This window comes from Sapajus apella, unplaced genomic scaffold, assembly GCF_009761245.1.
Source record: "Sapajus apella isolate SASKATOON/1434 unplaced genomic scaffold, GSC_monkey_1.0 scaffold1196, whole genome shotgun sequence".
In the NCBI taxonomy this organism is placed as follows: Eukaryota; Metazoa; Chordata; class Mammalia; order Primates; family Cebidae; genus Sapajus; species Sapajus apella.
Genome location: NW_022438122.1, coordinates 1 through 10854, shown reverse-complemented (window position 1 = coordinate 10854; position 10854 = coordinate 1). Strand labels below are relative to the sequence as shown.

At 48.3% G+C, this 10854-nt stretch overlaps 1 pseudogene; it reads right to left on the bottom strand.

Moving 5' to 3' along the window:
* LOC116546658 overlaps positions 1-1709 on the bottom strand; it is a 4899-nt pseudogene extending 3190 nt beyond the window's left edge.
* Between the last annotated feature and the right edge of the window lie 9145 nt (positions 1710-10854).

Below are 10854 nucleotides of genomic sequence, written 5' to 3'. Positions count from 1 at the left end.
GCTGGAGCCCCCGTCCTCTGCCTCCTGTGATCCCACTGCCTGCTGCTGCTGACATGCTAGCTTCCAGACACCAGGCCACTTGCAGGAAAAGCTCCCGGGCCAGCACACTCGCAAGCCCCAGGAATGGGCCACGAGCACAGGCTCCACAGACCACGAATCCTCTGCCCGCCACTGCCCACTGGGCACCTTGGGCAAATCACTTCACCTTCTGAACTTCAGCTCCCAGGACCATGAACCTGGAAACATACCTGGTGCCCACTGAGTGCTCTAGAGAGGGCAGCACTGCTACTTACCTCCCAGCTCCTCTGGGACCTCCCATTGGCAGCCCCCAGACCCAGCACACCTCCTCTCTCAGGGTCCACCTGGTTAGTGTTCTGGGTTATAAGCCCCCCAGGAAGGCCCCGGGATACTCCCCCCTGAGCCATTGGGGGGTGGTCCCAAAAGGCTTCTCTATCAACCAGCAAGCTTTCTGTTTTCACAGACTTCTATGCTGGAAAGCTGGAGCCAGGGGGCCAGGCCCAGCCCCACACCTGCCACCTCCTGCTGTGTGACCATGGGCAAGTCCCTCAGCCTCTCTGGGCTTCAGTGTCCTCAACTGTACAACTGTACCTACCCCCTGGATGAAAAGACCCATGGTGTGCAAAGTGTTAAAAGAGGCCTGGCCTGGCCAGATGCGGTGGCTCATGCCTGTAATCCCAGCACTTGTGGAGGCTGAGGCAGGTGGATCACCTGAGGTCAGAAGTTTGAGACTAGTCTGGCCAACGCGATGAAACTCCATCTCTACCAAAAATACAAAAATCAGCCAATCACAGTGGCAGGTGCCTGAAATCCCAGCTACTCAGGAGGCTGAGGCAGGACAATCACCTGAGCTGGGGAGGCAGAGATTGCAGTGAGCCAAGATCACACCATTGCACTCCAGCCTGGGTGACAGAGTAAGACTCTATCGCAAAAAAAAAAAAAAAAAGAAAAAAAGAGGGCCTGGCCTGTACTGTGGTCAGTGTCACAGAGGCTGCCCTAACTGTCACTATTGTCATTCTGGAAATCACCCAGGTGGACCATTCCAGTCTATAGATGAGGAAACTGAAGCCAGGGGAAGAAAGGGCTCACTGCAGGTCTCCAGAGCTTTCCACCCGTGGACCCAGCAGCAGCACGGGACCCTGGCTGGGTGCCTGTTAGAAACCCATTCCTCAGCCCCACCCCTGGAGCTCTAGAATCAGCACTCTGGGTGTGGGGCCCAGCCGCCGGTGCTTTAACAAGCCCTTCTCTCGGTTTCAATGCAAGACCATGTTCCAGAATGACGGGTTCAGGTCAATCTCCCTCTCGCCTCTGCTCAGCCTGGCCATGGCTCCAGAGCCCCCCACCCATCTTACCCTATCACAGGGTGCAGCGTGATGGCGTGGGGCTCGTTCAGGTCCTCTGACAACAGGATCTGGCATGAGGTGCCGTTGAGGCACGTCACCTCAATGCGGTCAGTGCTAGTGTCGGTCCAGTAGAGGTTTCGGGCCACCCAGTCAGCTGCAATGCCATCGGGGTCATTGGTCTTGGGTGATGATCAGCATCTGCGCCCCTGACCCATCCAGGTACGTCCTACAGATGGCCTGCACCTCGTCATCCATCCAGTAGATGTAGCCCTCCAGCGGGTCATAGTTGATGGCGATGGCGTGCCGGATGTCATCCATCTGCAGCACGATGTCAGTGAAGTCTGGCATGTTCAGCGAGATCCTCTGCAGGTCTATCCACCAGGCCAGCGGCAGCACCTCCTAGGCTCCTGTGGAGACAGGTCAGGGGTCAGGGGCCTGCAGCAGGCACCAGACTAGGCCTGGGATGGGCCGGGCAAGGGAAAGACTGAGCCAGACTCAGTCTTTGTTTAATAAACAAAGAAAATAAAAACCCTACTGAGCCAGAGATTTCAGGATGCCAAAGACGATCAAGAAATGTTTTCTGTGAAGAAGACAAAAAAATAAAAAATTCATCTTTAAATGACACTTTTCCCATTCTTCTTGTGAATGGATTATAAGAAGATGTGAAAGCATTCCTAACGCTACTTACATAATATTCCAAGGAGAACACTGTTTTTGAAAGATGTGTAGCAAATAACTGATGTTCTATGCTTTTCCTAGTAATACTAACGATTCAAGTTCACTTAAAAATTAATGGGGTTCTTTTGTTATTGTCTCCTTTTGGAGTAGAACAGTGTTTATGAAGACTTCAAGTTTTTTAATTGTGATACCCTCTTCATAGAGTGAAAGCTTATCAAAATAGGCACTAAACTAATTTTTCAGCTTTGAGTTTCTAACATATAAAATCTGAGAGGGACAGCCTTGTTCTTTAGATAAGTGATTCTCAACGGGGGCAATTTTGCCCTTCAGGGGCCATATATAGCAATGTCTTGACAAATTTTTTGGTTATAACAACTAAAAGGCATGTAGACAGGGAGTGTGCTACTGGCAACTAGTGGGTACAGGCTATGAATGCTTCTCAGGAATCTTAAAGTAGTACAAGACAGCCCCTTACAAAAAAGACTTGTCAGGCTCCAAATCTCAGTAGTACTAAGGTTGAGAAACACTTGTTTAGATAAATCATTACTTCCGAAGAATGAGACTAAATAGTTTATAAAACCAATGAATTGTCATATTTATTTTCATAAAATGTTACAGAGGCTAGATATTCCTTTTTTTTTTTTTTGACAAAGTCTTGCTCTGTTGCCCAGGCTAGAGTGCAGTGGCACAATCTCAGCTCACTGCAACCTCCACCTCCCAGGTTCAAGCGATTCTCCTGCCTCAGCGTCCCGAGTAGCTGGGACTACAGATGCCTGCCACCAACACCTAGCTTTTTTTTTTTTTGTATTTTTAGTAGCTTGGGGTTTCTCCATGTTGGTCAGGCTGGTCTCAAATTCCTGACCTCTAGTGATCTGCCTGCCTCAGCCTCCCAAAGTGCTGGGAGTACAGGAATAAGCCACAGTGCTTGGTCGATCGATATTCTTGAATATACATGTATATCCGACAGACATTTTATATGTTCAAAAGTTTTTTAAATTTTAAAAACTAAAACATAAACTTTATTTCTTTATAAAGTTACATACTGCACATATTATACAAATGGTACATAATATGTATTATGTCAACAGTGCATAATATCATCAACAGTGTGTTAACAAAAAGATTGTTGGTTGGGTGCCATGGCTTATGCTTGTAATCCCAGCACTTTAGGAGTCCAAGGCAGGTGGATCACTTGAGGCCAAGAGTTCGAGACCAGCCTGGCAACATGGTGAAACTGCATTTCTACTAAAAATACAAAACTTAGCCAGGCATGGTGCCTATAATCCCAGCTACTCAGGAGGCTGAGCCATGAAATTACTTGAACTCAGGGGCTGGAGATTGCAGTGAGCTGAGATCATGCCACTGCACTCCAGCCTGGGTGACAGAGCAAGACTTCATCTAAAAAAAAAAAAAAGGTTGTTACATTAGGTTTTATCAACAAGTTCACTTTACTTCTTGTAATGTAATATTATCAATGGTCTCAAAGACGATTCCAAGAAGCACAAATATAAAGAATCCTACATCTCGTAACTTGAGCTGATCACCTCCTGAGTTCAAGCTATGAATTTCTGAGGGTTTATTTTACTTAATAACAGGGCCAGGATTCTAAATAAAAGGAATGTCAAAGAGCTAGTCAGGCTCCAAAGGTACACCAGAAACATACCTATCACGCTCCTGGAAAAGGAAGCCCACTTCAGGGTTGCCAGACAAAGGTCTCCAATCTTGACTGAGCCAGTAGGGCCAGTGATAAAGATGTTGTCACATTTAAGAGTGTGGTGAATAATAGGTGGAGTTCAAGTATGAAGAAACTGAAGTCCTTTAAGGATCTGACAGCACCAGCTTCTTAGAACTTTGATCTTCATCACTTTAAACCTTTTCAGATACCTAGAAAAAGCAAAAAACACCAAACAAGTTATCAATGATATGAGTTTGCTGCTTTGAAGAATTCCATTAAATTCTAACATGACTGGAGACGGGAATATCAAATTTAAAATACTAAGATTCAGTAACTTTAAAGATTAGTAATACTTTTATTAAGCAGGGCTACGATACTTTAAAATAAAAATTACATTAAGAGACACAGAAAAATAAGTCTTCCAAATACTGTTTCATCTCAACAGTGACAGTGTTAGGTAACCAGTTTTTTCTTAAACAAATGGGAGATCAAGTTGGTTATATCAGCTAAATATTTCTGAGCTAAAAATATTTAATTAGTGATTGGTAAGGGAATTATGATAAAGCACAAAATACAAAATATAAATTCCTTAAAATTAGGTTACTATTTAAATGATTAAGTGGTAGAGTTCTGCTTCTGTTAAATAGTGGGGTAGTTCTATCAGACACAGATGTATTTATAAACTCTAGTCAAAAATATACAAAACAACTATTACTTCAAAGTTCTGGAGAGCAATTAAAATCAGTCATAAGTAGGTAGGGACAAAGGGAAAGTACTGCTAGAGTTTCCTTCTTTGTAATATCTTTTTACCTAAAAATAGGCCCTCTTCTGATTTTACAGGCCCGCTAAACCCCAGACAGAAATGGGGACTGAGTTTTTGGAATGACCACAGCATCAAGAACAGTTCTGTCTAACAGACTTTTCTCAAGGATGGTTTGTCCAGTAAACTTGCCACTAGCCAAAAGTGACTATGCAAATGTAGATTAACAAAAATAAAAAATTCAATTTCTCAGCTGAGCGCAGTGGCTCATGCCTGTAATCCCAACACTTGGGGAGGTGGATGACGAGGTCAAGAGATCAAGACCATCCTAGTCAACATGGTGAAACTCCGTCTCTACTAAAAATACAAAAATTAGCTGGGCATGGTGGTGCCCCTGCAGTCCCAGCTACTCAGGAGGTGAAGGTTACAGTGTGCTGAGATGGCAGTGCTGCACTCCAGCCTGGCTATTCTATCTAAAAAACAAAAACAAAACAAAACAAAACACATTTCTCAACTGCACTAGCCACATTTCAAGGGCTCAACGGCCACATGTGGCAAATAGCTACCATTCTGGATGGTGTACATTATACAACATTTCCATCATGGCAGAATGTTCTGCTGAGCAGCAGAGATCTAGAAAGGAAAGGAGGAAATCTCAGAAAGCACACACCAAGCCTTAAATTCTGCATATTCACATTCTGCCCAAATCTCTAGTTGACCTCTGAAATACGTATATGTAGGAAAGATTCCAAGCAGCCCAAGTAGCTAAAAGAACTTAATAGAGGTCTCTGATGCTACCCACTGTAGAAAAGATACATCTGAGGATAGAACGCCAATGCTTATATGGAAATATTCAGGAAAAAACAGAGCACTAAAAGTGTTAAACATAAAAGATGACATTTCCTTTCAGTATTTTTAAAATACACACACACACAATTAAACAAAAATCTATAATACCATGATATATATGATCTGCTTACATATTCTATTATGTAGTTATTGTTTTTCAGCTACCGAATTTGTTTCACTTTTATAATTTCTCTGTCTTCAGATATTCTCTATTTGTTGAGCTAGTTTTCTATGCTCTAACTTAATTTCGCTGTCATTGTTTCCTGCATTTAGTCTCCAATTTTGTGGAATAAGTACTGTAATTACTCCCATTTAATCATGAGTTGTTATTTTCTATGTACCTGTATCAGACATGAAAATTATAGCATAAAAAACAAGTGGCAGAGGGGGTTAGATGAAAACTTTATTTGTGCAAAGGTCTTATATGTTATACGAAATTGTACAGTATAAGTCAAATAAATTGTGAAAAGTAACGGCATAAATGTAACCTTCAGAGCAACCACTGAAAATGAAAAACATGCAGAGATCCAGATCTAACTAAAAACCTAATAGAACTAAAACAAAATTTTACTTCATTTGCGTGGGTTAACTGAAGAAAACTAACAGCAAAAGTGGGTTTTTATGGTTTGGAAAAATACATTACATCAAAACAGTAATGCTGGAGGGTGAGGGAAAGGCTGCCTGGAAAGTGACATAAGATCATTTTCTGACATGATGGAAATGTTCTCTATCTTAAGAGTTTTCATTACACAAATGAATGTCTTTGTCAAAACTCATTCAATCACACAATTATAATTTATTCTATTCCGATGCTGCTTGGAGGTAAATTTTTTAAAATTATAAGCTATGCTTATTACTGTGAAGAAAAATACACAAATAATGGAACTCCAATGAAATGCATACTGAAGGGCTTATGGGTGAAGCATATCGACAGCTACAATTTATTTTATTACGGAAAGAATAAGATGGATGGAGAATGACTAAATGGACATATTAATAATATTGTAAAGCAACTGCAGCAAAAAGTAGCAATAGAGTCTTGGTGGTGAGTGTGTGTTCACTGTATGCTTCTTTTGCCTTTTCTATACAATTTTTAGAATTTCATAATAAAATATTGGTAACTTTGTCATCAGTCCTCATTATAAACATCCTATTTCTAAACAAAACGGTATCACACCACAAACTTTGTATTTCTTCTCTCTCTCTCTTTTTTAACTATTCCCATAGTACCTCCCTAATTACAGAAAATGTGTGTCTCCCTTAAGGTCTAGTTAGATTGTATCTATCATTTTAGCAGATCCTAGGGTGGGAAGGGAGTATTCAATGATCCTCAGGCCTCACTCAGGTCTGGGACCTGCACTGTCACCCTCTGCCATGGGCTCAACAGCAGCTGCCACGTACACACGGTGAGGCAGAAGCAGTGGCAACCCAGGTCTGCCTGCCGTAACCAGCAGCGGGGAACCCAGAGACTGAGGCTGCCTCAGAGGCTGCCACCTGTCCAGCTCTGCACCCCTGTCCCTGCCCTGGTGGCAGCCAGCCACGCTCCTACCTCTCCAGCGCTCTGCAGTCTCCGTCGCTGCCACCCACTGCAGCGAGGCGAGCCATGGTGCCACAGGCTTCAGTCTCCAGCATGCAGCAGATGGCTCTTCCTTCTCCTGGCATGGAGCAGCTGGGCAGGCAAAGCCACAAAAGCCTAGAACAGGACACAGAGAGTGGTAGTGTTAGACCCCCACCTTGTCATGCTGGCCACTGGGTGGCACAGACCAGTTTCAGTGAAGGTGCTCACGCCCACCCTCCAAAGTCCACAGTTATCTCTTTTTGGCCCAAAATGGCTAGGGAGTGGAGACTGGACACACCATGGTGCCTGGACTTCCCACTCCACAGGAACCACTGGGACCACCCAGGCTGTGCTCGGGGAAGCAGGAGCAGCAGAAACTCATCCCCAGCCAGCCCTCCCCACCAAAGTGCTGGTTCCCATTCCTGAGACCTCCACCTGGGCATCCTTGCCAGTCTCTGCAACACATAATGTGAGGGCTTGGGCCTGGGAACCATGATGGGTCAGGGTGCCCTGCTGTGATCAGGATTTTCACAGAAACGTGCCCACCACGCAGGAGGAGATGGCCCTTTAGAGTTTAGGGCCCAGGGAGAGGAAGACCACTCCTCTCTGAGAGACCACTGCTGTCACTGAAACCTCCATCACCTGCCACCACCAGTGTAGCCCCAGGATAGTGCCCCCATCACTGGCAGTGTAGCACGTGATGGCAGCCCCTAACCTGCCCCTGCCTTAGTCACTGGAGCACTTGATGGCACCTACAGACCACCCCCCTGCCATGGGCAGCACAGAACGGGATAGTGCCCCAACCAACTCCCTGTGGTGGGCAGTGTAGCCACAGACAGTGTCCCCAGCCAGACTTCCACTGCAGGCAATGATGCCCCCATATGGCACCCAAACCACTCCCCACTGTGGGCACTGCAACCCTGAATAGTGAGTGCCCTAACCCACTCCCTGTCGGGAACAGTGGGGCCCTGGATAGCACCCCCAACCAACTCCCTGCCTTGGGCAGTGCAGCCACAGATAGCACTCCAAACCCCCTCTCATCTTTGTAAGTACCACCATGGACAGCTCGGGTAGCCCATGATAGCACACCCAACCTGCCCCTGCCCACAACCAACACAGCCCAGAATACCACTCACCGGCTCTTTGCCAGGCAGTGCAGATCCCTGAGAGCACCCAACCCACCCACTGCCTCCCCCCTACTCAGGCTGTGTATCTGGCCCCAAGAGTGCCCCCACCAACCCTCTACCACCCTCCAGAGGCAAGTCCAACCCTGTGTAGCTCTCCCAGCCAGCTCCCCCACCTGTCTCAGTGTAGTCCCCATAGCGCCTTTAACACCACCCCTCCCTGCCGCCAGCAGTGTAGCACCCTATAGTAACCCTAATCCATCCTTCACCATCAGCATTGCAGCCCCAGATAGTGCCCCTAACCCACTCCCCATGTGGGCAATGCAGCCTTGGATACTGCCCCCAACCAGCTCCCAGACACAGACAATGATGTCCTGGATATCACACCCCCCACCCACTGCAGGCAATGCAACACCCAACCCAACCCTCACCACTGGCAGTGTCACAGCCCATAGCGCCACCAACCTATCCTCAACAAGGGTATTGCAGCACCTGATAGCAACTCCAACTCACCCCCCACCTAAGGCAGTACATCCCTGGATAGTGCCCACAAAATGTCCCACTGTTGATGGCAGTACGGCTTGGGACAGGCCCCATCCTACCCCCCCAGCAATGAGCAGCACACCCTAGGGAAGGGCCCCCAACCCTCTCCCCTCGGCAGGTAGTGGCACCTCAAATAACCCCCCAAACCAGTCCCCCAATGCTAGCAGTGACACCCTGGGTAGTTCCCACTGCCCACAACAGGGCACCCCGAAGCCGTCCCCCATGCCTCAAGCTGTGCGGGCCAGGATTGCGAATCTATCCCGCCATCTTTGTACCTTTCCAGCTGCTCTGTAGTCTGCGTCACCGTCATCAACCACAACAGCAAGGAGAGGCGAGCCGATATTGCAGGCTCCAGCCTCCAGCAACGGGCTGGGCAGCTTGCTTTCCCTCTGTCGCCTTTAAACCAGCTCACAGAAGGTACGCCTGCGTACCGTGAAGAGTCTCAAATGGCGAGACTTCCGCTTGGCATCCTTTATATATGGTGTTTAATGCAAATGAAGTTACTGGACTGTATGTTCTGATTGGATGAGAGCAAACCTCTAGGTGTACTCTCATTGGGCTTTATTTTCATGTTCTGATTGGATGAGAACAAGTCTTGGGCTAACCAATCAGAACATAAAAATAAAGCCCAATTAGAGTAGACCTTGCAGTTTGCTCTCATCCAATCAGAACATGTAGTCTAGGAACCCCGTATTTAAAGGATGCCAAGCGGGAGTCTCGCCATTTCAGACTCTCCTGTGTATGTGGGCATATGCGCTCTGAGCTGGCATAGAGAAGAAAGAGGAGTAGCCGTCTGCTGCCCATGCTGGAGGCTGGAGCCTGCAGTATCGGCTCGCCTCGCTGTTGCAGTTGGTGGCGGTGACGGAGATTACAGTGCAGCTGCAAAGGTAAAAAGATTCGCCCTCCCAGCCGCATGGCCTGTGGTATGGGGGTTGGGTTGGGGGCGCCCTGCCATGGGCGCTATCCAGGGTGTCACTGCCCGTGTTTGAGGGGCTGGTTGGCTATGTTGTCTGGGGCACCACTGCCTGTGGAGGGAAGAGGCTTGGGGTGCCATGGTGGGTTGGGGCAGTATCTTGGCTCATGGTCTTGTGGTTGGTAGCAGGGAGGGAGACTACAGGGCAGATGGAAAGGTAAAAAGGTGATGGGATAGGTTCCCCATCCTGGCCGCAGTGCCTGCAGCATGGGAGGTGGGCAGTGGGCGATACCCAGGGCATCAAGACCCGTGTTTGGGGCTGGTCAGGTGAGCTGTCTGGGGTGTCGCTGCTGGTGGAGGGGAGTGGGTTGGGGCTGCTATAGTGGGGTGCGCTGCTCCTGGCTGTGGGTGGTTTGGGGTACTGTATAGAGAGTGCAATGGGGAGTTTTTGGAGCACTATCTGGGATTCCCTTCCCTCCGTGGTGAGTGAGTGGGGGGGAGATATCGGGTGCTGCAGTTTCTTTGTCCGGGACAGGTTGGGTGGGCTATGGGGTTTTACACTGCCCATAGTGGGTGGGGGGTGTGATACCCAGGGCGTCATTGCCTGCATCTGGGAACTGGTTGGGGGCACTATCCATGGCTGCTGTCCACGGTAGGGAGCAGCTTGGGGGCACTATTAGGGTGGAATGCTGGTGTCGGGATGAGTTAGGGTCACTATAGGATGCTACACTACTCGCGGTGGGGAGAGGAGTTTCGATGGTGCTATCACAGGTTCCACTAAGCAGAGGTGGGGGAGGTTGTTGAGAGCACTGCTGGATGCTGGAGGAGAGGGGGTGAGGGGTTGTTTGGGAGCACCGTCAGGGCCGTATGGACTGCCCACGGTGGGGGAGCGGTTCGGGTGCTATCAGGTATCTGCACTGCCTGGCAGGGAGCGGGTTGGTGTGCTATCCCAGGCGTATTGGCTGTGGCAGGGGCAGATTATTTTCGCTATCAGAGGCTACCCTGCTCTTGGCAGGGGATGGATTGAGTGTGCTCTCTATGGCTGCAGTGCCCAAGGTAGGGAGTGAGTTGGCGGTGATAGCCAGGCCTGCACTGCCCCAAACGGTAAGTGATTTGGGGCGCTATCTGGGGTTACATTGCCCATGGTGCGGGTCTGTTTGGATGCCGTATCAGTGTGTCACTGCCCGTGGCAAGAGTCTGGTTGGGGACATTATGACTGAACTGCCCATGGCAGGGAGTAAATTGGGGGTGTTATCCCAGGGTGTGCTGCCCACAGCCCGGGGTGGGGGATGTTCCAGGCGCCATCGGATGCTGCAGCTGCCATGAGGTGTTACACTGCCAGCTGCGGGGTACAGGGTGTTGACCTTATCCCAGGGCTACACTGCCAGCAGCA